We start from the raw sequence: 26368 nt of genomic DNA, 5'->3' as shown, positions 1-26368 counted from the left end.
TATGCTTTCTTCCAATTCATTAAATCGGGCTAATATGAATCAGGTGAATTGAGTTCTGCTTTTGGAAACTGGGTTAAGAAGGGGTGCACCGTTCCTGGAGGTACTGCAATACCAGGTCAATGCGTGGAGTGGACAGAGCAAGCTCTTTTTCCATCTCCCTGTTCTAAAAATCCATTTAATATATGGTCCCCAGATAGGGGACGTATCAGATATTAAACTGATAAGAACAGATACTACACTTGATCTTAGCCAAAAGGCCGAGAAGCGATAACCAGAATTGGTTTGGGCCTCGAGTGGCACCCTGGCCTATGCCGGACACATCTTAGGGAGAGAGAGCGAGAGGGAGACAAACCCACGCCTACACAAGACATTTTGTCACCCAAGCCAACCCTTGAAAAGGCTGCTTTGCAGAGCCAAAACAAGAAGAATGGTGCGTTTTGCAGCCGCCGCCCACTGCAATGAATCTGAATAACTCCTCCTTTAGGGCGCAAGCAACTCCCCTCCCCCTTGCAGTCTTTCCAATTCACGATACAAAAAGACGGACAGGACAGGTTGCCTGACTTTCCGTCACTGCCACCCTTTGCCATCCTTACCCGTAGAAAGCCCTTTCATCATCCCCAAACCCTAATCTTTTCCCTTTCCTTCCCAGCCCCCAAACCCTGCCCTCTGTACCTTTCTCACCACCCGCTTCCCTTCTCCTGTCATCCCCCTACCACCCGGGAAAAAAAGAGATTGCCCCCTCCTTCCACTAGCCCACCCTCCCACCCAAAGAACAACTTCTTCTGCGCAGCTTGTTTTCTAGGCAGCAGCGCTATTGTGATGTCATCGGGGGGCATTGTGACAAGCCGCCAGTGTTCCGTCTCTTCATGTTGTGCACAGTTCAAACGGAAAATACATCAACAGGCAGACTACAGAAAAGCTTACTATCAAAAGGTTAGAGGGGGGCTTTCTCAGAGGGCTTTTTACAGTTTTTCTATTCCCAATTAGCCGTTTAAGTGTACTTATTGAAAGTAGTAATTCTTTCATAGGCCGCCCTTTCTTAGTATTTGACGTTCCTTATATTGCGGTATGAGGCTTCGCAGTAGGTTGCAAACATTCATCACCCATGACTGTCCCCAATTGAGCTCAGAAGCTCAATGTCTATCATGACCTCTCTTTTAGAATGTCCAAGAGCAAGCAAACTATTCCTCCAGGAGAGGGCGCCAACAGACTACTAAAGAGATCATCATTACTCAAAGAAAACCCCAAAAACCAATGCATGATAGGAATAAACAGGTAACTTTCTTTGGAGTGGAAGCGGAGAGATCGCACCAGATGCCAATTCTAGATGTTATCACACCTGTGGTCACTGCAGCAGCAGGTGAATCCACTTTGTCCAAAAGGGATCTATTCCATTCAATTGCAAATGATCTAGATAAGACAGAGAACTGCAGCACGGGGACATAGCCGAGTTGGTCAGGTTGAGTGGTGATGAGTTTGCTATTTGGATGAATAAAGAAAGTCAAAAGTGTGAAAGATAAAAAACAAAAGGAGGAAGTGTGAAAAGTGAATGGGCCAAATTGAGGTGCATATGAAGACGTATGCTTTCTTCCAATTCATTAAATCGGGCTAATATGAATCAGGTGAATTGAGTTCTGCTTTTGGAAACTGGGTTAAGAAGGGGTGCACCGTTCCTGGAGGTACTGCAATACCAGGTCAATGCGTGGAGTGGACAGAGCAAGCTCTTTTTCCATCTCCCTGTTCTAAAAATCCATTTAATATATGGTCCCCAGATAGGGGACGTATCAGATATTAAACTGATAAGAACAGATACTACACTTGATCTTAGCCAAAAGGCCGAGAAGCGATAACCAGAATTGGTTTGGGCCTCGAGTGGCACCCTGGCCTATGCCGGACACATCTTAGGGAGAGAGAGCGAGAGGGAGACAAACCCACGCCTACACAAGACATTTTGTCACCCAAGCCAACCCTTGAAAAGGCTGCTTTGCAGAGCCAAAACAAGAAGAATGGTGCGTTTTGCAGCCGCCGCCCACTGCAATGAATCTGAATAACTCCTCCTTTAGGGCGCAAGCAACTCCCCTCCCCCTTGCAGTCTTTCCAATTCACGATACAAAAAGACGGACAGGACAGGTTGCCTGACTTTCCGTCACTGCCACCCTTTGCCATCCTTACCCGTAGAAAGCCCTTTCATCATCCCCAAACCCTAATCTTTTCCCTTTCCTTCCCAGCCCCCAAACCCTGCCCTCTGTACCTTTCTCACCACCCGCTTCCCTTCTCCTGTCATCCCCCTACCACCCGGGAAAAAAAGAGATTGCCCCCTCCTTCCACTAGCCCACCCTCCCACCCAAAGAACAACTTCTTCTGCGCAGCTTGTTTTCTAGGCAGCAGCGCTATTGTGATGTCATCGGGGGGCATTGTGACAAGCCGCCAGTGTTCCGTCTCTTCATGTTGTGCACAGTTCAAACGGAAAATACATCAACAGGCAGACTACAGAAAAGCTTACTATCAAAGGTTAGAGGGGGGCTTTCTCAGAGGGCTTTTTACAGTTTTTCTATTCCCAATTAGCCGTTTAAGTGTACTTATTGAAAGTAGTAATTCTTTCATAGGCCGCCCTTTCTTAGTATTTGACGTTCCTTATATTGCGGTATGAGGCTTCGCAGTAGGTTGCAAACATTCATCACCCATGACTGTCCCCAATTGAGCTCAGAAGCTCAATGTCTATCATGACCTCTCTTTTAGAATGTCCAAGAGCAAGCAAACTATTCCTCCAGGAGAGGGCGCCAACAGACTACTAAAGAGATCATCATTACTCAAAGAAAACCCCAAAAACCAATGCATGATAGGAATAAACAGGTAACTTTCTTTGGAGTGGAAGCGGAGAGATCGCACCAGATGCCAATTCTAGATGTTATCACACCTGTGGTCACTGCAGCAGCAGGTGAATCCACTTTGTCCAAAAGGGATCTATTCCATTCAATTGCAAATGATCTAGATAAGACAGAGAACTGCAGCACGGGGACATAGCCGAGTTGGTCAGGTTGAGTGGTGATGAGTTTGCTATTTGGATGAATAAAGAAAGTCAAAAGTGTGAAAGATAAAAAACAAAAGGAGGAAGTGTGAAAAGTGAATGGGCCAAATTGAGGTGCATATGAAGACGTATGCTTTCTTCCAATTCATTAAATCGGGCTAATATGAATCAGGTGAATTGAGTTCTGCTTTTGGAAACTGGGTTAAGAAGGGGTGCACCGTTCCTGGAGGTACTGCAATACCAGGTCAATGCGTGGAGTGGACAGAGCAAGCTCTTTTTCCATCTCCCTGTTCTAAAAATCCATTTAATATATGGTCCCCAGATAGGGGACGTATCAGATATTAAACTGATAAGAACAGATACTACACTTGATCTTAGCCAAAAGGCCGAGAAGCGATAACCAGAATTGGTTTGGGCCTCGAGTGGCACCCTGGCCTATGCCGGACACATCTTAGGGAGAGAGAGCGAGAGGGAGACAAACCCACGCCTACACAAGACATTTTGTCACCCAAGCCAACCCTTGAAAAGGCTGCTTTGCAGAGCCAAAACAAGAAGAATGGTGCGTTTTGCAGCCGCCGCCCACTGCAATGAATCTGAATAACTCCTCCTTTAGGGCGCAAGCAACTCCCCTCCCCCTTGCAGTCTTTCCAATTCACGATACAAAAAGACGGACAGGACAGGTTGCCTGACTTTCCGTCACTGCCACCCTTTGCCATCCTTACCCGTAGAAAGCCCTTTCATCATCCCCAAACCCTAATCTTTTCCCTTTCCTTCCCAGCCCCCAAACCCTGCCCTCTGTACCTTTCTCACCACCCGCTTCCCTTCTCCTGTCATCCCCCTACCACCCGGGAAAAAAAGAGATTGCCCCCTCCTTCCACTAGCCCACCCTCCCACCCAAAGAACAACTTCTTCTGCGCAGCTTGTTTTCTAGGCAGCAGCGCTATTGTGATGTCATCGGGGGGCATTGTGACAAGCCGCCAGTGTTCCGTCTCTTCATGTTGTGCACAGTTCAAACGGAAAATACATCAACAGGCAGACTACAGAAAAGCTTACTATCAAAGGTTAGAGGGGGGCTTTCTCAGAGGGCTTTTTACAGTTTTTCTATTCCCAATTAGCCGTTTAAGTGTACTTATTGAAAGTAGTAATTCTTTCATAGGCCGCCCTTTCTTAGTATTTGACGTTCCTTATATTGCGGTATGAGGCTTCGCAGTAGGTTGCAAACATTCATCACCCATGACTGTCCCCAATTGAGCTCAGAAGCTCAATGTCTATCATGACCTCTCTTTTAGAATGTCCAAGAGCAAGCAAACTATTCCTCCAGGAGAGGGCGCCAACAGACTACTAAAGAGATCATCATTACTCAAAGAAAACCCCAAAAACCAATGCATGATAGGAATAAACAGGTAACTTTCTTTGGAGTGGAAGCGGAGAGATCGCACCAGATGCCAATTCTAGATGTTATCACACCTGTGGTCACTGCAGCAGCAGGTGAATCCACTTTGTCCAAAAGGGATCTATTCCATTCAATTGCAAATGATCTAGATAAGACAGAGAACTGCAGCACGGGGACATAGCCGAGTTGGTCAGGTTGAGTGGTGATGAGTTTGCTATTTGGATGAATAAAGAAAGTCAAAAGTGTGAAAGATAAAAAACAAAAGGAGGAAGTGTGAAAAGTGAATGGGCCAAATTGAGGTGCATATGAAGACGTATGCTTTCTTCCAATTCATTAAATCGGGCTAATATGAATCAGGTGAATTGAGTTCTGCTTTTGGAAACTGGGTTAAGAAGGGGTGCACCGTTCCTGGAGGTACTGCAATACCAGGTCAATGCGTGGAGTGGACAGAGCAAGCTCTTTTTCCATCTCCCTGTTCTAAAAATCCATTTAATATATGGTCCCCAGATAGGGGACGTATCAGATATTAAACTGATAAGAACAGATACTACACTTGATCTTAGCCAAAAGGCCGAGAAGCGATAACCAGAATTGGTTTGGGCCTCGAGTGGCACCCTGGCCTATGCCGGACACATCTTAGGGAGAGAGAGCGAGAGGGAGACAAACCCACGCCTACACAAGACATTTTGTCACCCAAGCCAACCCTTGAAAAGGCTGCTTTGCAGAGCCAAAACAAGAAGAATGGTGCGTTTTGCAGCCGCCGCCCACTGCAATGAATCTGAATAACTCCTCCTTTAGGGCGCAAGCAACTCCCCTCCCCCTTGCAGTCTTTCCAATTCACGATACAAAAAGACGGACAGGACAGGTTGCCTGACTTTCCGTCACTGCCACCCTTTGCCATCCTTACCCGTAGAAAGCCCTTTCATCATCCCCAAACCCTAATCTTTTCCCTTTCCTTCCCAGCCCCCAAACCCTGCCCTCTGTACCTTTCTCACCACCCGCTTCCCTTCTCCTGTCATCCCCCTACCACCCGGGAAAAAAAGAGATTGCCCCCTCCTTCCACTAGCCCACCCTCCCACCCAAAGAACAACTTCTTCTGCGCAGCTTGTTTTCTAGGCAGCAGCGCTATTGTGATGTCATCGGGGGGCATTGTGACAAGCCGCCAGTGTTCCGTCTCTTCATGTTGTGCACAGTTCAAACGGAAAATACATCAACAGGCAGACTACAGAAAAGCTTACTATCAAAGGTTAGAGGGGGGCTTTCTCAGAGGGCTTTTTACAGTTTTTCTATTCCCAATTAGCCGTTTAAGTGTACTTATTGAAAGTAGTAATTCTTTCATAGGCCGCCCTTTCTTAGTATTTGACGTTCCTTATATTGCGGTATGAGGCTTCGCAGTAGGTTGCAAACATTCATCACCCATGACTGTCCCCAATTGAGCTCAGAAGCTCAATGTCTATCATGACCTCTCTTTTAGAATGTCCAAGAGCAAGCAAACTATTCCTCCAGGAGAGGGCGCCAACAGACTACTAAAGAGATCATCATTACTCAAAGAAAACCCCAAAAACCAATGCATGATAGGAATAAACAGGTAACTTTCTTTGGAGTGGAAGCGGAGAGATCGCACCAGATGCCAATTCTAGATGTTATCACACCTGTGGTCACTGCAGCAGCAGGTGAATCCACTTTGTCCAAAAGGGATCTATTCCATTCAATTGCAAATGATCTAGATAAGACAGAGAACTGCAGCACGGGGACATAGCCGAGTTGGTCAGGTTGAGTGGTGATGAGTTTGCTATTTGGATGAATAAAGAAAGTCAAAAGTGTGAAAGATAAAAAACAAAAGGAGGAAGTGTGAAAAGTGAATGGGCCAAATTGAGGTGCATATGAAGACGTATGCTTTCTTCCAATTCATTAAATCGGGCTAATATGAATCAGGTGAATTGAGTTCTGCTTTTGGAAACTGGGTTAAGAAGGGGTGCACCGTTCCTGGAGGTACTGCAATACCAGGTCAATGCGTGGAGTGGACAGAGCAAGCTCTTTTTCCATCTCCCTGTTCTAAAAATCCATTTAATATATGGTCCCCAGATAGGGGACGTATCAGATATTAAACTGATAAGAACAGATACTACACTTGATCTTAGCCAAAAGGCCGAGAAGCGATAACCAGAATTGGTTTGGGCCTCGAGTGGCACCCTGGCCTATGCCGGACACATCTTAGGGAGAGAGAGCGAGAGGGAGACAAACCCACGCCTACACAAGACATTTTGTCACCCAAGCCAACCCTTGAAAAGGCTGCTTTGCAGAGCCAAAACAAGAAGAATGGTGCGTTTTGCAGCCGCCGCCCACTGCAATGAATCTGAATAACTCCTCCTTTAGGGCGCAAGCAACTCCCCTCCCCCTTGCAGTCTTTCCAATTCACGATACAAAAAGACGGACAGGACAGGTTGCCTGACTTTCCGTCACTGCCACCCTTTGCCATCCTTACCCGTAGAAAGCCCTTTCATCATCCCCAAACCCTAATCTTTTCCCTTTCCTTCCCAGCCCCCAAACCCTGCCCTCTGTACCTTTCTCACCACCCGCTTCCCTTCTCCTGTCATCCCCCTACCACCCGGGAAAAAAAGAGATTGCCCCCTCCTTCCACTAGCCCACCCTCCCACCCAAAGAACAACTTCTTCTGCGCAGCTTGTTTTCTAGGCAGCAGCGCTATTGTGATGTCATCGGGGGGCATTGTGACAAGCCGCCAGTGTTCCGTCTCTTCATGTTGTGCACAGTTCAAACGGAAAATACATCAACAGGCAGACTACAGAAAAGCTTACTATCAAAGGTTAGAGGGGGGCTTTCTCAGAGGGCTTTTTACAGTTTTTCTATTCCCAATTAGCCGTTTAAGTGTACTTATTGAAAGTAGTAATTCTTTCATAGGCCGCCCTTTCTTAGTATTTGACGTTCCTTATATTGCGGTATGAGGCTTCGCAGTAGGTTGCAAACATTCATCACCCATGACTGTCCCCAATTGAGCTCAGAAGCTCAATGTCTATCATGACCTCTCTTTTAGAATGTCCAAGAGCAAGCAAACTATTCCTCCAGGAGAGGGCGCCAACAGACTACTAAAGAGATCATCATTACTCAAAGAAAACCCCAAAAACCAATGCATGATAGGAATAAACAGGTAACTTTCTTTGGAGTGGAAGCGGAGAGATCGCACCAGATGCCAATTCTAGATGTTATCACACCTGTGGTCACTGCAGCAGCAGGTGAATCCACTTTGTCCAAAAGGGATCTATTCCATTCAATTGCAAATGATCTAGATAAGACAGAGAACTGCAGCACGGGGACATAGCCGAGTTGGTCAGGTTGAGTGGTGATGAGTTTGCTATTTGGATGAATAAAGAAAGTCAAAAGTGTGAAAGATAAAAAACAAAAGGAGGAAGTGTGAAAAGTGAATGGGCCAAATTGAGGTGCATATGAAGACGTATGCTTTCTTCCAATTCATTAAATCGGGCTAATATGAATCAGGTGAATTGAGTTCTGCTTTTGGAAACTGGGTTAAGAAGGGGTGCACCGTTCCTGGAGGTACTGCAATACCAGGTCAATGCGTGGAGTGGACAGAGCAAGCTCTTTTTCCATCTCCCTGTTCTAAAAATCCATTTAATATATGGTCCCCAGATAGGGGACGTATCAGATATTAAACTGATAAGAACAGATACTACACTTGATCTTAGCCAAAAGGCCGAGAAGCGATAACCAGAATTGGTTTGGGCCTCGAGTGGCACCCTGGCCTATGCCGGACACATCTTAGGGAGAGAGAGCGAGAGGGAGACAAACCCACGCCTACACAAGACATTTTGTCACCCAAGCCAACCCTTGAAAAGGCTGCTTTGCAGAGCCAAAACAAGAAGAATGGTGCGTTTTGCAGCCGCCGCCCACTGCAATGAATCTGAATAACTCCTCCTTTAGGGCGCAAGCAACTCCCCTCCCCCTTGCAGTCTTTCCAATTCACGATACAAAAAGACGGACAGGACAGGTTGCCTGACTTTCCGTCACTGCCACCCTTTGCCATCCTTACCCGTAGAAAGCCCTTTCATCATCCCCAAACCCTAATCTTTTCCCTTTCCTTCCCAGCCCCCAAACCCTGCCCTCTGTACCTTTCTCACCACCCGCTTCCCTTCTCCTGTCATCCCCCTACCACCCGGGAAAAAAAGAGATTGCCCCCTCCTTCCACTAGCCCACCCTCCCACCCAAAGAACAACTTCTTCTGCGCAGCTTGTTTTCTAGGCAGCAGCGCTATTGTGATGTCATCGGGGGGCATTGTGACAAGCCGCCAGTGTTCCGTCTCTTCATGTTGTGCACAGTTCAAACGGAAAATACATCAACAGGCAGACTACAGAAAAGCTTACTATCAAAGGTTAGAGGGGGGCTTTCTCAGAGGGCTTTTTACAGTTTTTCTATTCCCAATTAGCCGTTTAAGTGTACTTATTGAAAGTAGTAATTCTTTCATAGGCCGCCCTTTCTTAGTATTTGACGTTCCTTATATTGCGGTATGAGGCTTCGCAGTAGGTTGCAAACATTCATCACCCATGACTGTCCCCAATTGAGCTCAGAAGCTCAATGTCTATCATGACCTCTCTTTTAGAATGTCCAAGAGCAAGCAAACTATTCCTCCAGGAGAGGGCGCCAACAGACTACTAAAGAGATCATCATTACTCAAAGAAAACCCCAAAAACCAATGCATGATAGGAATAAACAGGTAACTTTCTTTGGAGTGGAAGCGGAGAGATCGCACCAGATGCCAATTCTAGATGTTATCACACCTGTGGTCACTGCAGCAGCAGGTGAATCCACTTTGTCCAAAAGGGATCTATTCCATTCAATTGCAAATGATCTAGATAAGACAGAGAACTGCAGCACGGGGACATAGCCGAGTTGGTCAGGTTGAGTGGTGATGAGTTTGCTATTTGGATGAATAAAGAAAGTCAAAAGTGTGAAAGATAAAAAACAAAAGGAGGAAGTGTGAAAAGTGAATGGGCCAAATTGAGGTGCATATGAAGACGTATGCTTTCTTCCAATTCATTAAATCGGGCTAATATGAATCAGGTGAATTGAGTTCTGCTTTTGGAAACTGGGTTAAGAAGGGGTGCACCGTTCCTGGAGGTACTGCAATACCAGGTCAATGCGTGGAGTGGACAGAGCAAGCTCTTTTTCCATCTCCCTGTTCTAAAAATCCATTTAATATATGGTCCCCAGATAGGGGACGTATCAGATATTAAACTGATAAGAACAGATACTACACTTGATCTTAGCCAAAAGGCCGAGAAGCGATAACCAGAATTGGTTTGGGCCTCGAGTGGCACCCTGGCCTATGCCGGACACATCTTAGGGAGAGAGAGCGAGAGGGAGACAAACCCACGCCTACACAAGACATTTTGTCACCCAAGCCAACCCTTGAAAAGGCTGCTTTGCAGAGCCAAAACAAGAAGAATGGTGCGTTTTGCAGCCGCCGCCCACTGCAATGAATCTGAATAACTCCTCCTTTAGGGCGCAAGCAACTCCCCTCCCCCTTGCAGTCTTTCCAATTCACGATACAAAAAGACGGACAGGACAGGTTGCCTGACTTTCCGTCACTGCCACCCTTTGCCATCCTTACCCGTAGAAAGCCCTTTCATCATCCCCAAACCCTAATCTTTTCCCTTTCCTTCCCAGCCCCCAAACCCTGCCCTCTGTACCTTTCTCACCACCCGCTTCCCTTCTCCTGTCATCCCCCTACCACCCGGGAAAAAAAGAGATTGCCCCCTCCTTCCACTAGCCCACCCTCCCACCCAAAGAACAACTTCTTCTGCGCAGCTTGTTTTCTAGGCAGCAGCGCTATTGTGATGTCATCGGGGGGCATTGTGACAAGCCGCCAGTGTTCCGTCTCTTCATGTTGTGCACAGTTCAAACGGAAAATACATCAACAGGCAGACTACAGAAAAGCTTACTATCAAAGGTTAGAGGGGGGCTTTCTCAGAGGGCTTTTTACAGTTTTTCTATTCCCAATTAGCCGTTTAAGTGTACTTATTGAAAGTAGTAATTCTTTCATAGGCCGCCCTTTCTTAGTATTTGACGTTCCTTATATTGCGGTATGAGGCTTCGCAGTAGGTTGCAAACATTCATCACCCATGACTGTCCCCAATTGAGCTCAGAAGCTCAATGTCTATCATGACCTCTCTTTTAGAATGTCCAAGAGCAAGCAAACTATTCCTCCAGGAGAGGGCGCCAACAGACTACTAAAGAGATCATCATTACTCAAAGAAAACCCCAAAAACCAATGCATGATAGGAATAAACAGGTAACTTTCTTTGGAGTGGAAGCGGAGAGATCGCACCAGATGCCAATTCTAGATGTTATCACACCTGTGGTCACTGCAGCAGCAGGTGAATCCACTTTGTCCAAAAGGGATCTATTCCATTCAATTGCAAATGATCTAGATAAGACAGAGAACTGCAGCACGGGGACATAGCCGAGTTGGTCAGGTTGAGTGGTGATGAGTTTGCTATTTGGATGAATAAAGAAAGTCAAAAGTGTGAAAGATAAAAAACAAAAGGAGGAAGTGTGAAAAGTGAATGGGCCAAATTGAGGTGCATATGAAGACGTATGCTTTCTTCCAATTCATTAAATCGGGCTAATATGAATCAGGTGAATTGAGTTCTGCTTTTGGAAACTGGGTTAAGAAGGGGTGCACCGTTCCTGGAGGTACTGCAATACCAGGTCAATGCGTGGAGTGGACAGAGCAAGCTCTTTTTCCATCTCCCTGTTCTAAAAATCCATTTAATATATGGTCCCCAGATAGGGGACGTATCAGATATTAAACTGATAAGAACAGATACTACACTTGATCTTAGCCAAAAGGCCGAGAAGCGATAACCAGAATTGGTTTGGGCCTCGAGTGGCACCCTGGCCTATGCCGGACACATCTTAGGGAGAGAGAGCGAGAGGGAGACAAACCCACGCCTACACAAGACATTTTGTCACCCAAGCCAACCCTTGAAAAGGCTGCTTTGCAGAGCCAAAACAAGAAGAATGGTGCGTTTTGCAGCCGCCGCCCACTGCAATGAATCTGAATAACTCCTCCTTTAGGGCGCAAGCAACTCCCCTCCCCCTTGCAGTCTTTCCAATTCACGATACAAAAAGACGGACAGGACAGGTTGCCTGACTTTCCGTCACTGCCACCCTTTGCCATCCTTACCCGTAGAAAGCCCTTTCATCATCCCCAAACCCTAATCTTTTCCCTTTCCTTCCCAGCCCCCAAACCCTGCCCTCTGTACCTTTCTCACCACCCGCTTCCCTTCTCCTGTCATCCCCCTACCACCCGGGAAAAAAAGAGATTGCCCCCTCCTTCCACTAGCCCACCCTCCCACCCAAAGAACAACTTCTTCTGCGCAGCTTGTTTTCTAGGCAGCAGCGCTATTGTGATGTCATCGGGGGGCATTGTGACAAGCCGCCAGTGTTCCGTCTCTTCATGTTGTGCACAGTTCAAACGGAAAATACATCAACAGGCAGACTACAGAAAAGCTTACTATCAAAGGTTAGAGGGGGGCTTTCTCAGAGGGCTTTTTACAGTTTTTCTATTCCCAATTAGCCGTTTAAGTGTACTTATTGAAAGTAGTAATTCTTTCATAGGCCGCCCTTTCTTAGTATTTGACGTTCCTTATATTGCGGTATGAGGCTTCGCAGTAGGTTGCAAACATTCATCACCCATGACTGTCCCCAATTGAGCTCAGAAGCTCAATGTCTATCATGACCTCTCTTTTAGAATGTCCAAGAGCAAGCAAACTATTCCTCCAGGAGAGGGCGCCAACAGACTACTAAAGAGATCATCATTACTCAAAGAAAACCCCAAAAACCAATGCATGATAGGAATAAACAGGTAACTTTCTTTGGAGTGGAAGCGGAGAGATCGCACCAGATGCCAATTCTAGATGTTATCACACCTGTGGTCACTGCAGCAGCAGGTGAATCCACTTTGTCCAAAAGGGATCTATTCCATTCAATTGCAAATGATCTAGATAAGACAGAGAACTGCAGCACGGGGACATAGCCGAGTTGGTCAGGTTGAGTGGTGATGAGTTTGCTATTTGGATGAATAAAGAAAGTCAAAAGTGTGAAAGATAAAAAACAAAAGGAGGAAGTGTGAAAAGTGAATGGGCTAAATTGAGGTGCATATGAAGACGTATGCTTTCTTCCAATTCATTAAATCGGGCTAATATGAATCAGGTGAATTGAGTTCTGCTTTTGGAAACTGGGTTAAGAAGGGGTGCACCGTTCCTGGAGGTACTGCAATACCAGGTCAATGCGTGGAGTGGACAGAGCAAGCTCTTTTTCCATCTCCCTGTTCTAAAAATCCATTTAATATATGGTCCCCAGATAGGGGACGTATCAGATATTAAACTGATAAGAACAGATACTACACTTGATCTTAGCCAAAAGGCCGAGAAGCGATAACCAGAATTGGTTTGGGCCTCGAGTGGCACCCTGGCCTATGCCGGACACATCTTAGGGAGAGAGAGCGAGAGGGAGACAAACCCACGCCTACACAAGACATTTTGTCACCCAAGCCAACCCTTGAAAAGGCTGCTTTGCAGAGCCAAAACAAGAAGAATGGTGCGTTTTGCAGCCGCCGCCCACTGCAATGAATCTGAATAACTCCTCCTTTAGGGCGCAAGCAACTCCCCTCCCCCTTGCAGTCTTTCCAATTCACGATACAAAAAGACGGACAGGACAGGTTGCCTGACTTTCCGTCACTGCCACCCTTTGCCATCCTTACCCGTAGAAAGCCCTTTCATCATCCCCAAACCCTAATCTTTTCCCTTTCCTTCCCAGCCCCCAAACCCTGCCCTCTGTACCTTTCTCACCACCCGCTTCCCTTCTCCTGTCATCCCCCTACCACCCGGGAAAAAAAGAGATTGCCCCCTCCTTCCACTAGCCCACCCTCCCACCCAAAGAACAACTTCTTCTGCGCAGCTTGTTTTCTAGGCAGCAGCGCTATTGTGATGTCATCGGGGGGCATTGTGACAAGCCGCCAGTGTTCCGTCTCTTCATGTTGTGCACAGTTCAAACGGAAAATACATCAACAGGCAGACTACAGAAAAGCTTACTATCAAAAGGTTAGAGGGGGGCTTTCTCAGAGGGCTTTTTACAGTTTTTCTATTCCCAATTAGCCGTTTAAGTGTACTTATTGAAAGTAGTAATTCTTTCATAGGCCGCCCTTTCTTAGTATTTGACGTTCCTTATATTGCGGTATGAGGCTTCGCAGTAGGTTGCAAACATTCATCACCCATGACTGTCCCCAATTGAGCTCAGAAGCTCAATGTCTATCATGACCTCTCTTTTAGAATGTCCAAGAGCAAGCAAACTATTCCTCCAGGAGAGGGCGCCAACAGACTACTAAAGAGATCATCATTACTCAAAGAAAACCCCAAAAACCAATGCATGATAGGAATAAACAGGTAACTTTCTTTGGAGTGGAAGCGGAGAGATCGCACCAGATGCCAATTCTAGATGTTATCACACCTGTGGTCACTGCAGCAGCAGGTGAATCCACTTTGTCCAAAAGGGATCTATTCCATTCAATTGCAAATGATCTAGATAAGACAGAGAACTGCAGCACGGGGACATAGCCGAGTTGGTCAGGTTGAGTGGTGATGAGTTTGCTATTTGGATGAATAAAGAAAGTCAAAAGTGTGAAAGATAAAAAACAAAAGGAGGAAGTGTGAAAAGTGAATGGGCCAAATTGAGGTGCATATGAAGACGTATGCTTTCTTCCAATTCATTAAATCGGGCTAATATGAATCAGGTGAATTGAGTTCTGCTTTTGGAAACTGGGTTAAGAAGGGGTGCACCGTTCCTGGAGGTACTGCAATACCAGGTCAATGCGTGGAGTGGACAGAGCAAGCTCTTTTTCCATCTCCCTGTTCTAAAAATCCATTTAATATATGGTCCCCAGATAGGGGACGTATCAGATATTAAACTGATAAGAACAGATACTACACTTGATCTTAGCCAAAAGGCCGAGAAGCGATAACCAGAATTGGTTTGGGCCTCGAGTGGCACCCTGGCCTATGCCGGACACATCTTAGGGAGAGAGAGCGAGAGGGAGACAAACCCACGCCTACACAAGACATTTTGTCACCCAAGCCAACCCTTGAAAAGGCTGCTTTGCAGAGCCAAAACAAGAAGAATGGTGCGTTTTGCAGCCGCCGCCCACTGCAATGAATCTGAATAACTCCTCCTTTAGGGCGCAAGCAACTCCCCTCCCCCTTGCAGTCTTTCCAATTCACGATACAAAAAGACGGACAGGACAGGTTGCCTGACTTTCCGTCACTGCCACCCTTTGCCATCCTTACCCGTAGAAAGCCCTTTCATCATCCCCAAACCCTAATCTTTTCCCTTTCCTTCCCAGCCCCCAAACCCTGCCCTCTGTACCTTTCTCACCACCCGCTTCCCTTCTCCTGTCATCCCCCTACCACCCGGGAAAAAAAGAGATTGCCCCCTCCTTCCACTAGCCCACCCTCCCACCCAAAGAACAACTTCTTCTGCGCAGCTTGTTTTCTAGGCAGCAGCGCTATTGTGATGTCATCGGGGGGCATTGTGACAAGCCGCCAGTGTTCCGTCTCTTCATGTTGTGCACAGTTCAAACGGAAAATACATCAACAGGCAGACTACAGAAAAGCTTACTATCAAAGGTTAGAGGGGGGCTTTCTCAGAGGGCTTTTTACAGTTTTTCTATTCCCAATTAGCCGTTTAAGTGTACTTATTGAAAGTAGTAATTCTTTCATAGGCCGCCCTTTCTTAGTATTTGACGTTCCTTATATTGCGGTATGAGGCTTCGCAGTAGGTTGCAAACATTCATCACCCATGACTGTCCCCAATTGAGCTCAGAAGCTCAATGTCTATCATGACCTCTCTTTTAGAATGTCCAAGAGCAAGCAAACTATTCCTCCAGGAGAGGGCGCCAACAGACTACTAAAGAGATCATCATTACTCAAAGAAAACCCCAAAAACCAATGCATGATAGGAATAAACAGGTAACTTTCTTTGGAGTGGAAGCGGAGAGATCGCACCAGATGCCAATTCTAGATGTTATCACACCTGTGGTCACTGCAGCAGCAGGTGAATCCACTTTGTCCAAAAGGGATCTATTCCATTCAATTGCAAATGATCTAGATAAGACAGAGAACTGCAGCACGGGGACATAGCCGAGTTGGTCAGGTTGAGTGGTGATGAGTTTGCTATTTGGATGAATAAAGAAAGTCAAAAGTGTGAAAGATAAAAAACAAAAGGAGGAAGTGTGAAAAGTGAATGGGCCAAATTGAGGTGCATATGAAGACGTATGCTTTCTTCCAATTCATTAAATCGGGCTAATATGAATCAGGTGAATTGAGTTCTGCTTTTGGAAACTGGGTTAAGAAGGGGTGCACCGTTCCTGGAGGTACTGCAATACCAGGTCAATGCGTGGAGTGGACAGAGCAAGCTCTTTTTCCATCTCCCTGTTCTAAAAATCCATTTAATATATGGTCCCCAGATAGGGGACGTATCAGATATTAAACTGATAAGAACAGATACTACACTTGATCTTAGCCAAAAGGCCGAGAAGCGATAACCAGAATTGGTTTGGGCCTCGAGTGGCACCCTGGCCTATGCCGGACACATCTTAGGGAGAGAGAGCGAGAGGGAGACAAACCCACGCCTACACAAGACATTTTGTCACCCAAGCCAACCCTTGAAAAGGCTGCTTTGCAGAGCCAAAACAAGAAGAATGGTGCGTTTTGCAGCCGCCGCCCACTGCAATGAATCTGAATAACTCCTCCTTTAGGGCGCAAGCAACTCCCCTCCCCCTTGCAGTCTTTCCAATTCACGATACAAAAAGACGGACAGGACAGGTTGCCTGACTTTCCGTCACTGCCACCCTTTGCCATCCTTACCCGTAGAAAGCCCTTTCATCATCCCCAAACCCTAATCTTTTCCCTTTCCTTCCCAGCCCCCAAACCCTGCCCTCTGTACCTTTCTCACCACCCGCTTCCCTTCTCCTGTCATCCCCCTACCACCCGGGAAAAAAAGAGATTGCCCCCTCCTTCCACTAGCCCACCCTCCCACCCAAAGAACAACTTCTTCTGCGCAGCTTGTTTTCTAGGCAGCAGCGCTATTGTGATGTCATCGGGGGGCATTGTGACAAGCCGCCAGTGTTCCGTCTCTTCATGTTGTGCACAGTTCAAACGGAAAATACATCAACAGGCAGACTACAGAAAAGCTTACTATCAAAGGTTAGAGGGGGGCTTTCTCAGAGGGCTTTTTACAGTTTTTCTATTCCCAATTAGCCGTTTAAGTGTACTTATTGAAAGTAGTAATTCTTTCATAGGCCGCCCTTTCTTAGTATTTGACGTTCCTTATATTGCGGTATGAGGCTTCGCAGTAGGTTGCAAACATTCATCACCCATGACTGTCCCCAATTGAGCTCAGAAGCTCAATGTCTATCATGACCTCTCTTTTAGAATGTCCAAGAGCAAGCAAACTATTCCTCCAGGAGAGGGCGCCAACAGACTACTAAAGAGATCATCATTACTCAAAGAAAACCCCAAAAACCAATGCATGATAGGAATAAACAGGTAACTTTCTTTGGAGTGGAAGCGGAGAGATCGCACCAGATGCCAATTCTAGATGTTATCACACCTGTGGTCACTGCAGCAGCAGGTGAATCCACTTTGTCCAAAAGGGATCTATTCCATTCAATTGCAAATGATCTAGATAAGACAGAGAACTGCAGCACGGGGACATAGCCGAGTTGGTCAGGTTGAGTGGTGATGAGTTTGCTATTTGGATGAATAAAGAAAGTCAAAAGTGTGAAAGATAAAAAACAAAAGGAGGAAGTGTGAAAAGTGAATGGGCCAAATTGAGGTGCATATGAAGACGTATGCTTTCTTCCAATTCATTAAATCGGGCTAATATGAATCAGGTGAATTGAGTTCTGCTTTTGGAAACTGGGTTAAGAAGGGGTGCACCGTTCCTGGAGGTACTGCAATACCAGGTCAATGCGTGGAGTGGACAGAGCAAGCTCTTTTTCCATCTCCCTGTTCTAAAAATCCATTTAATATATGGTCCCCAGATAGGGGACGTATCAGATATTAAACTGATAAGAACAGATACTACACTTGATCTTAGCCAAAAGGCCGAGAAGCGATAACCAGAATTGGTTTGGGCCTCGAGTGGCACCCTGGCCTATGCCGGACACATCTTAGGGAGAGAGAGCGAGAGGGAGACAAACCCACGCCTACACAAGACATTTTGTCACCCAAGCCAACCCTTGAAAAGGCTGCTTTGCAGAGCCAAAACAAGAAGAATGGTGCGTTTTGCAGCCGCCGCCCACTGCAATGAATCTGAATAACTCCTCCTTTAGGGCGCAAGCAACTCCCCTCCCCCTTGCAGTCTTTCCAATTCACGATACAAAAAGACGGACAGGACAGGTTGCCTGACTTTCCGTCACTGCCACCCTTTGCCATCCTTACCCGTAGAAAGCCCTTTCATCATCCCCAAACCCTAATCTTTTCCCTTTCCTTCCCAGCCCCCAAACCCTGCCCTCTGTACCTTTCTCACCACCCGCTTCCCTTCTCCTGTCATCCCCCTACCACCCGGGAAAAAAAGAGATTGCCCCCTCCTTCCACTAGCCCACCCTCCCACCCAAAGAACAACTTCTTCTGCGCAGCTTGTTTTCTAGGCAGCAGCGCTATTGTGATGTCATCGGGGGGCATTGTGACAAGCCGCCAGTGTTCCGTCTCTTCATGTTGTGCACAGTTCAAACGGAAAATACATCAACAGGCAGACTACAGAAAAGCTTACTATCAAAGGTTAGAGGGGGGCTTTCTCAGAGGGCTTTTTACAGTTTTTCTATTCCCAATTAGCCGTTTAAGTGTACTTATTGAAAGTAGTAATTCTTTCATAGGCCGCCCTTTCTTAGTATTTGACGTTCCTTATATTGCGGTATGAGGCTTCGCAGTAGGTTGCAAACATTCATCACCCATGACTGTCCCCAATTGAGCTCAGAAGCTCAATGTCTATCATGACCTCTCTTTTAGAATGTCCAAGAGCAAGCAAACTATTCCTCCAGGAGAGGGCGCCAACAGACTACTAAAGAGATCATCATTACTCAAAGAAAACCCCAAAAACCAATGCATGATAGGAATAAACAGGTAACTTTCTTTGGAGTGGAAGCGGAGAGATCGCACCAGATGCCAATTCTAGATGTTATCACACCTGTGGTCACTGCAGCAGCAGGTGAATCCACTTTGTCCAAAAGGGATCTATTCCATTCAATTGCAAATGATCTAGATAAGACAGAGAACTGCAGCACGGGGACATAGCCGAGTTGGTCAGGTTGAGTGGTGATGAGTTTGCTATTTGGATGAATAAAGAAAGTCAAAAGTGTGAAAGATAAAAAACAAAAGGAGGAAGTGTGAAAAGTGAATGGGCCAAATTGAGGTGCATATGAAGACGTATGCTTTCTTCCAATTCATTAAATCGGGCTAATATGAATCAGGTGAATTGAGTTCTGCTTTTGGAAACTGGGTTAAGAAGGGGTGCACCGTTCCTGGAGGTACTGCAATACCAGGTCAATGCGTGGAGTGGACAGAGCAAGCTCTTTTTCCATCTCCCTGTTCTAAAAATCCATTTAATATATGGTCCCCAGATAGGGGACGTATCAGATATTAAACTGATAAGAACAGATACTACACTTGATCTTAGCCAAAAGGCCGAGAAGCGATAACCAGAATTGGTTTGGGCCTCGAGTGGCACCCTGGCCTATGCCGGACACATCTTAGGGAGAGAGAGCGAGAGGGAGACAAACCCACGCCTACACAAGACATTTTGTCACCCAAGCCAACCCTTGAAAAGGCTGCTTTGCAGAGCCAAAACAAGAAGAATGGTGCGTTTTGCAGCCGCCGCCCACTGCAATGAATCTGAATAACTCCTCCTTTAGGGCGCAAGCAACTCCCCTCCCCCTTGCAGTCTTTCCAATTCACGATACAAAAAGACGGACAGGACAGGTTGCCTGACTTTCCGTCACTGCCACCCTTTGCCATCCTTACCCGTAGAAAGCCCTTTCATCATCCCCAAACCCTAATCTTTTCCCTTTCCTTCCCAGCCCCCAAACCCTGCCCTCTGTACCTTTCTCACCACCCGCTTCCCTTCTCCTGTCATCCCCCTACCACCCGGGAAAAAAAGAGATTGCCCCCTCCTTCCACTAGCCCACCCTCCCACCCAAAGAACAACTTCTTCTGCGCAGCTTGTTTTCTAGGCAGCAGCGCTATTGTGATGTCATCGGGGGGCATTGTGACAAGCCGCCAGTGTTCCGTCTCTTCATGTTGTGCACAGTTCAAACGGAAAATACATCAACAGGCAGACTACAGAAAAGCTTACTATCAAAGGTTAGAGGGGGGCTTTCTCAGAGGGCTTTTTACAGTTTTTCTATTCCCAATTAGCCGTTTAAGTGTACTTATTGAAAGTAGTAATTCTTTCATAGGCCGCCCTTTCTTAGTATTTGACGTTCCTTATATTGCGGTATGAGGCTTCGCAGTAGGTTGCAAACATTCATCACCCATGACTGTCCCCAATTGAGCTCAGAAGCTCAATGTCTATCATGACCTCTCTTTTAGAATGTCCAAGAGCAAGCAAACTATTCCTCCAGGAGAGGGCGCCAACAGACTACTAAAGAGATCATCATTACTCAAAGAAAACCCCAAAAACCAATGCATGATAGGAATAAACAGGTAACTTTCTTTGGAGTGGAAGCGGAGAGATCGCACCAGATGCCAATTCTAGATGTTATCACACCTGTGGTCACTGCAGCAGCAGGTGAATCCACTTTGTCCAAAAGGGATCTATTCCATTCAATTGCAAATGATCTAGATAAGACAGAGAACTGCAGCACGGGGACATAGCCGAGTTGGTCAGGTTGAGTGGTGATGAGTTTGCTATTTGGATGAATAAAGAAAGTCAAAAGTGTGAAAGATAAAAAACAAAAGGAGGAAGCTGTGAAAAGTGAATGGGCCAAATTGAGGTGCATATGAAGACGTATGCTTTCTTCCAATTCATTAAATCGGGCTAATATGAATCAGGTGAATTGAGTTCTGCTTTTGGAAACTGGGTTAAGAAGGGGTGCACCGTTCCTGGAGGTACTGCAATACCAGGTCAATGCGTGGAGTGGACAGAGCAAGCTCTTTTTCCATCTCCCTGTTCTAAAAATCCATTTAATATATGGTCCCCAGATAGGGGACGTATCAGATATTAAACTGATAAGAACAGATACTACACTTGATCTTAGCCAAAAGGCCGAGAAGCGATAACCAGAATTGGTTTGGGCCTCGAGTGGCACCCTGGCCTATGCCGGACACATCTTAGGGAGAGAGAGCGAGAGGGAGACAAACCCACGCCTACACAAGACATTTTGTCACCCAAGCCAACCCTTGAAAAGGCTGCTTTGCAGAGCCAAAACAAGAAGAATGGTGCGTTTTGCAGCCGCCGCCCACTGCAATGAATCTGAATAACTCCTCCTTTAGGGCGCAAGCAACTCCCCTCCCCCTTGCAGTCTTTCCAATTCACGATACAAAAAGACGGACAGGACAGGTTGCCTGACTTTCCGTCACTGCCACCCTTTGCCATCCTTACCCGTAGAAAGCCCTTTCATCATCCCCAAACCCTAATCTTTTCCCTTTCCTTCCCAGCCCCCAAACCCTGCCCTCTGTACCTTTCTCACCACCCGCTTCCCTTCTCCTGTCATCCCCCTACCACCCGGGAAAAAAAGAGATTGCCCCCTCCTTCCACTAGCCCACCCTCCCACCCAAAGAACAACTTCTTCTGCGCAGCTTGTTTTCTAGGCAGCAGCGCTATTGTGATGTCATCGGGGGGCATTGTGACAAGCCGCCAGTGTTCCGTCTCTTCATGTTGTGCACAGTTCAAACGGAAAATACATCAACAGGCAGACTACAGAAAAGCTTACTATCAAAGGTTAGAGGGGGGCTTTCTCAGAGGGCTTTTTACAGTTTTTCTATTCCCAATTAGCCGTTTAAGTGTACTTATTGAAAGTAGTAATTCTTTCATAGGCCGCCCTTTCTTAGTATTTGACGTTCCTTATATTGCGGTATGAGGCTTCGCAGTAGGTTGCAAACATTCATCACCCATGACTGTCCCCAATTGAGCTCAGAAGCTCAATGTCTATCATGACCTCTCTTTTAGAATGTCCAAGAGCAAGCAAACTATTCCTCCAGGAGAGGGCGCCAACAGACTACTAAAGAGATCATCATTACTCAAAGAAAACCCCAAAAACCAATGCATGATAGGAATAAACAGGTAACTTTCTTTGGAGTGGAAGCGGAGAGATCGCACCAGATGCCAATTCTAGATGTTATCACACCTGTGGTCACTGCAGCAGCAGGTGAATCCACTTTGTCCAAAAGGGATCTATTCCATTCAATTGCAAATGATCTAGATAAGACAGAGAACTGCAGCACGGGGACATAGCCGAGTTGGTCAGGTTGAGTGGTGATGAGTTTGCTATTTGGATGAATAAAGAAAGTCAAAAGTGTGAAAGATAAAAAACAAAAGGAGGAAGTGTGAAAAGTGAATGGGCCAAATTGAGGTGCATATGAAGACGTATGCTTTCTTCCAATTCATTAAATCGGGCTAATATGAATCAGGTGAATTGAGTTCTGCTTTTGGAAACTGGGTTAAGAAGGGGTGCACCGTTCCTGGAGGTACTGCAATACCAGGTCAATGCGTGGAGTGGACAGAGCAAGCTCTTTTTCCATCTCCCTGTTCTAAAAATCCATTTAATATATGGTCCCCAGATAGGGGACGTATCAGATATTAAACTGATAAGAACAGATACTACACTTGATCTTAGCCAAAAGGCCGAGAAGCGATAACCAGAATTGGTTTGGGCCTCGAGTGGCACCCTGGCCTATGCCGGACACATCTTAGGGAGAGAGAGCGAGAGGGAGACAAACCCACGCCTACACAAGACATTTTGTCACCCAAGCCAACCCTTGAAAAGGCTGCTTTGCAGAGCCAAAACAAGAAGAATGGTGCGTTTTGCAGCCGCCGCCCACTGCAATGAATCTGAATAACTCCTCCTTTAGGGCGCAAGCAACTCCCCTCCCCCTTGCAGTCTTTCCAATTCACGATACAAAAAGACGGACAGGACAGGTTGCCTGACTTTCCGTCACTGCCACCCTTTGCCATCCTTACCCGTAGAAAGCCCTTTCATCATCCCCAAACCCTAATCTTTTCCCTTTCCTTCCCAGCCCCCAAACCCTGCCCTCTGTACCTTTCTCACCACCCGCTTCCCTTCTCCTGTCATCCCCCTACCACCCGGGAAAAAAAGAGATTGCCCCCTCCTTCCACTAGCCCACCCTCCCACCCAAAGAACAACTTCTTCTGCGCAGCTTGTTTTCTAGGCAGCAGCGCTATTGTGATGTCATCGGGGGGCATTGTGACAAGCCGCCAGTGTTCCGTCTCTTCATGTTGTGCACAGTTCAAACGGAAAATACATCAACAGGCAGACTACAGAAAAGCTTACTATCAAAGGTTAGAGGGGGGCTTTCTCAGAGGGCTTTTTACAGTTTTTCTATTCCCAATTAGCCGTTTAAGTGTACTTATTGAAAGTAGTAATTCTTTCATAGGCCGCCCTTTCTTAGTATTTGACGTTCCTTATATTGCGGTATGAGGCTTCGCAGTAGGTTGCAAACATTCATCACCCATGACTGTCCCCAATTGAGCTCAGAAGCTCAATGTCTATCATGACCTCTCTTTTAGAATGTCCAAGAGCAAGCAAACTATTCCTCCAGGAGAGGGCGCCAACAGACTACTAAAGAGATCATCATTACTCAAAGAAAACCCCAAAAACCAATGCATGATAGGAATAAACAGGTAACTTTCTTTGGAGTGGAAGCGGAGAGATCGCACCAGATGCCAATTCTAGATGTTATCACACCTGTGGTCACTGCAGCAGCAGGTGAATCCACTTTGTCCAAAAGGGATCTATTCCATTCAATTGCAAATGATCTAGATAAGACAGAGAACTGCAGCACGGGGACATAGCCGAGTTGGTCAGGTTGAGTGGTGATGAGTTTGCTATTTGGATGAATAAAGAAAGTCAAAAGTGTGAAAGATAAAAAACAAAAGGAGGAAGTGTGAAAAGTGAATGGGCCAAATTGAGGTGCATATGAAGACGTATGCTTTCTTCCAATTCATTAAATCGGGCTAATATGAATCAGGTGAATTGAGTTCTGCTTTTGGAAACTGGGTTAAGAAGGGGTGCACCGTTCCTGGAGGTACTGCAATACCAGGTCAATGCGTGGAGTGGACAGAGCAAGCTCTTTTTCCATCTCCCTGTTCTAAAAATCCATTTAATATATGGTCCCCAGATAGGGGACGTATCAGATATTAAACTGATAAGAACAGATACTACACTTGATCTTAGCCAAAAGGCCGAGAAGCGATAACCAGAATTGGTTTGGGCCTCGAGTGGCACCCTGGCCTATGCCGGACACATCTTAGGGAGAGAGAGCGAGAGGGAGACAAACCCACGCCTACACAAGACATTTTGTCACCCAAGCCAACCCTTGAAAAGGCTGCTTTGCAGAGCCAAAACAAGAAGAATGGTGCGTTTTGCAGCCGCCGCCCACTGCAATGAATCTGAATAACTCCTCCTTTAGGGCGCAAGCAACTCCCCTCCCCCTTGCAGTCTTTCCAATTCACGATACAAAAAGACGGACAGGACAGGTTGCCTGACTTTCCGTCACTGCCACCCTTTGCCATCCTTACCCGTAGAAAGCCCTTTCATCATCCCCAAACCCTAATCTTTTCCCTTTCCTTCCCAGCCCCCAAACCCTGCCCTCTGTACCTTTCTCACCACCCGCTTCCCTTCTCCTGTCATCCCCCTACCACCCGGGAAAAAAAGAGATTGCCCCCTCCTTCCACTAGCCCACCCTCCCACCCAAAGAACAACTTCTTCTGCGCAGCTTGTTTTCTAGGCAGCAGCGCTATTGTGATGTCATCGGGGGGCATTGTGACAAGCCGCCAGTGTTCCGTCTCTTCATGTTGTGCACAGTTCAAACGGAAAATACATCAACAGGCAGACTACAGAAAAGCTTACTATCAAAGGTTAGAGGGGGGCTTTCTCAGAGGGCTTTTTACAGTTTTTCTATTCCCAATTAGCCGTTTAAGTGTACTTATTGAAAGTAGTAATTCTTTCATAGGCCGCCCTTTCTTAGTATTTGACGTTCCTTATATTGCGGTATGAGGCTTCGCAGTAGGTTGCAAACATTCATCACCCATGACTGTCCCCAATTGAGCTCAGAAGCTCAATGTCTATCATGACCTCTCTTTTAGAATGTCCAAGAGCAAGCAAACTATTCCTCCAGGAGAGGGCGCCAACAGACTACTAAAGAGATCATCATTACTCAAAGAAAACCCCAAAAACCAATGCATGATAGGAATAAACAGGTAACTTTCTTTGGAGTGGAAGCGGAGAGATCGCACCAGATGCCAATTCTAGATGTTATCACACCTGTGGTCACTGCAGCAGCAGGTGAATCCACTTTGTCCAAAAGGGATCTATTCCATTCAATTGCAAATGATCTAGATAAGACAGAGAACTGCAGCACGGGGACATAGCCGAGTTGGTCAGGTTGAGTGGTGATGAGTTTGCTATTTGGATGAATAAAGAAAGTCAAAAGTGTGAAAGATAAAAAACAAAAGGAGGAAGTGTGAAAAGTGAATGGGCCAAATTGAGGTGCATATGAAGACGTATGCTTTCTTCCAATTCATTAAATCGGGCTAATATGAATCAGGTGAATTGAGTTCTGCTTTTGGAAACTGGGTTAAGAAGGGGTGCACCGTTCCTGGAGGTACTGCAATACCAGGTCAATGCGTGGAGTGGACAGAGCAAGCTCTTTTTCCATCTCCCTGTTCTAAAAATCCATTTAATATATGGTCCCCAGATAGGGGACGTATCAGATATTAAACTGATAAGAACAGATACTACACTTGATCTTAGCCAAAAGGCCGAGAAGCGATAACCAGAATTGGTTTGGGCCTCGAGTGGCACCCTGGCCTATGCCGGACACATCTTAGGGAGAGAGAGCGAGAGGGAGACAAACCCACGCCTACACAAGACATTTTGTCACCCAAGCCAACCCTTGAAAAGGCTGCTTTGCAGAGCCAAAACAAGAAGAATGGTGCGTTTTGCAGCCGCCGCCCACTGCAATGAATCTGAATAACTCCTCCTTTAGGGCGCAAGCAACTCCCCTCCCCCTTGCAGTCTTTCCAATTCACGATACAAAAAGACGGACAGGACAGGTTGCCTGACTTTCCGTCACTGCCACCCTTTGCCATCCTTACCCGTAGAAAGCCCTTTCATCATCCCCAAACCCTAATCTTTTCCCTTTCCTTCCCAGCCCCCAAACCCTGCCCTCTGTACCTTTCTCACCACCCGCTTCCCTTCTCCTGTCATCCCCCTACCACCCGGGAAAAAAAGAGATTGCCCCCTCCTTCCACTAGCCCACCCTCCCACCCAAAGAACAACTTCTTCTGCGCAGCTTGTTTTCTAGGCAGCAGCGCTATTGTGATGTCATCGGGGGGCATTGTGACAAGCCGCCAGTGTTCCGTCTCTTCATGTTGTGCACAGTTCAAACGGAAAATACATCAACAGGCAGACTACAGAAAAGCTTACTATCAAAGGTTAGAGGGGGGCTTTCTCAGAGGGCTTTTTACAGTTTTTCTATTCCCAATTAGCCGTTTAAGTGTACTTATTGAAAGTAGTAATTCTTTCATAGGCCGCCCTTTCTTAGTATTTGACGTTCCTTATATTGCGGTATGAGGCTTCGCAGTAGGTTGCAAACATTCATCACCCATGACTGTCCCCA

The 26368-nt window shown here is 46.4% G+C and overlaps 17 non-coding genes across 17 annotated transcripts; all 17 read right to left on the bottom strand.

The window, feature by feature from the left end:
- Positions 1-78: 78 nt before the first annotated feature.
- On the bottom strand, positions 79-269 carry LOC142279426 (U2 spliceosomal RNA). The gene has a single exon (XR_012742057.1). It is a non-coding gene; the product is annotated as a U2 spliceosomal RNA (small nuclear RNA).
- A 1388-nt stretch (positions 270-1657) lies between these two features.
- On the bottom strand, positions 1658-1848 carry LOC142279425 (U2 spliceosomal RNA). The gene has a single exon (XR_012742056.1). It is a non-coding gene; the product is annotated as a U2 spliceosomal RNA (small nuclear RNA).
- A 1387-nt stretch (positions 1849-3235) lies between these two features.
- Positions 3236-3426, bottom strand: LOC142279422 (U2 spliceosomal RNA). Its single transcript, XR_012742054.1, has one exon. It is a non-coding gene; the product is annotated as a U2 spliceosomal RNA (small nuclear RNA).
- A 1387-nt stretch (positions 3427-4813) lies between these two features.
- Positions 4814-5004, bottom strand: LOC142279421 (U2 spliceosomal RNA). Its single transcript, XR_012742053.1, has one exon. It is a non-coding gene; the product is annotated as a U2 spliceosomal RNA (small nuclear RNA).
- A 1387-nt stretch (positions 5005-6391) lies between these two features.
- Positions 6392-6582, bottom strand: LOC142279420 (U2 spliceosomal RNA). The gene has a single exon (XR_012742052.1). It is a non-coding gene; the product is annotated as a U2 spliceosomal RNA (small nuclear RNA).
- A 1387-nt stretch (positions 6583-7969) lies between these two features.
- On the bottom strand, positions 7970-8160 carry LOC142279419 (U2 spliceosomal RNA). The gene has a single exon (XR_012742051.1). It is a non-coding gene; the product is annotated as a U2 spliceosomal RNA (small nuclear RNA).
- A 1387-nt stretch (positions 8161-9547) lies between these two features.
- On the bottom strand, positions 9548-9738 carry LOC142279418 (U2 spliceosomal RNA). The gene has a single exon (XR_012742050.1). It is a non-coding gene; the product is annotated as a U2 spliceosomal RNA (small nuclear RNA).
- A 1387-nt stretch (positions 9739-11125) lies between these two features.
- LOC142279416 (U2 spliceosomal RNA) lies at positions 11126-11316 on the bottom strand. Its single transcript, XR_012742049.1, has one exon. It is a non-coding gene; the product is annotated as a U2 spliceosomal RNA (small nuclear RNA).
- Positions 11317-12703: 1387 nt separating this feature from the next.
- LOC142279415 (U2 spliceosomal RNA) lies at positions 12704-12894 on the bottom strand. The gene has a single exon (XR_012742048.1). It is a non-coding gene; the product is annotated as a U2 spliceosomal RNA (small nuclear RNA).
- Positions 12895-14282: 1388 nt separating this feature from the next.
- Positions 14283-14473, bottom strand: LOC142279414 (U2 spliceosomal RNA). The gene has a single exon (XR_012742047.1). It is a non-coding gene; the product is annotated as a U2 spliceosomal RNA (small nuclear RNA).
- A 1387-nt stretch (positions 14474-15860) lies between these two features.
- On the bottom strand, positions 15861-16051 carry LOC142279413 (U2 spliceosomal RNA). The gene has a single exon (XR_012742046.1). It is a non-coding gene; the product is annotated as a U2 spliceosomal RNA (small nuclear RNA).
- A 1387-nt stretch (positions 16052-17438) lies between these two features.
- LOC142279412 (U2 spliceosomal RNA) lies at positions 17439-17629 on the bottom strand. The gene has a single exon (XR_012742045.1). It is a non-coding gene; the product is annotated as a U2 spliceosomal RNA (small nuclear RNA).
- Positions 17630-19016: 1387 nt separating this feature from the next.
- LOC142279437 (U2 spliceosomal RNA) lies at positions 19017-19207 on the bottom strand. Its single transcript, XR_012742067.1, has one exon. It is a non-coding gene; the product is annotated as a U2 spliceosomal RNA (small nuclear RNA).
- A 1388-nt stretch (positions 19208-20595) lies between these two features.
- Positions 20596-20786, bottom strand: LOC142279436 (U2 spliceosomal RNA). The gene has a single exon (XR_012742066.1). It is a non-coding gene; the product is annotated as a U2 spliceosomal RNA (small nuclear RNA).
- A 1387-nt stretch (positions 20787-22173) lies between these two features.
- LOC142279435 (U2 spliceosomal RNA) lies at positions 22174-22364 on the bottom strand. The gene has a single exon (XR_012742065.1). It is a non-coding gene; the product is annotated as a U2 spliceosomal RNA (small nuclear RNA).
- Positions 22365-23751: 1387 nt separating this feature from the next.
- On the bottom strand, positions 23752-23942 carry LOC142279424 (U2 spliceosomal RNA). The gene has a single exon (XR_012742055.1). It is a non-coding gene; the product is annotated as a U2 spliceosomal RNA (small nuclear RNA).
- Positions 23943-25329: 1387 nt separating this feature from the next.
- LOC142279411 (U2 spliceosomal RNA) lies at positions 25330-25520 on the bottom strand. The gene has a single exon (XR_012742044.1). It is a non-coding gene; the product is annotated as a U2 spliceosomal RNA (small nuclear RNA).
- Between the last annotated feature and the right edge of the window lie 848 nt (positions 25521-26368).

This window comes from Anomaloglossus baeobatrachus, unplaced genomic scaffold, assembly GCF_048569485.1.
Source record: "Anomaloglossus baeobatrachus isolate aAnoBae1 unplaced genomic scaffold, aAnoBae1.hap1 Scaffold_4317, whole genome shotgun sequence".
Taxonomy (NCBI): Eukaryota; Metazoa; Chordata; class Amphibia; order Anura; family Aromobatidae; genus Anomaloglossus; species Anomaloglossus baeobatrachus.
This window is presented reverse-complemented; position numbering and strand designations above follow the sequence as displayed.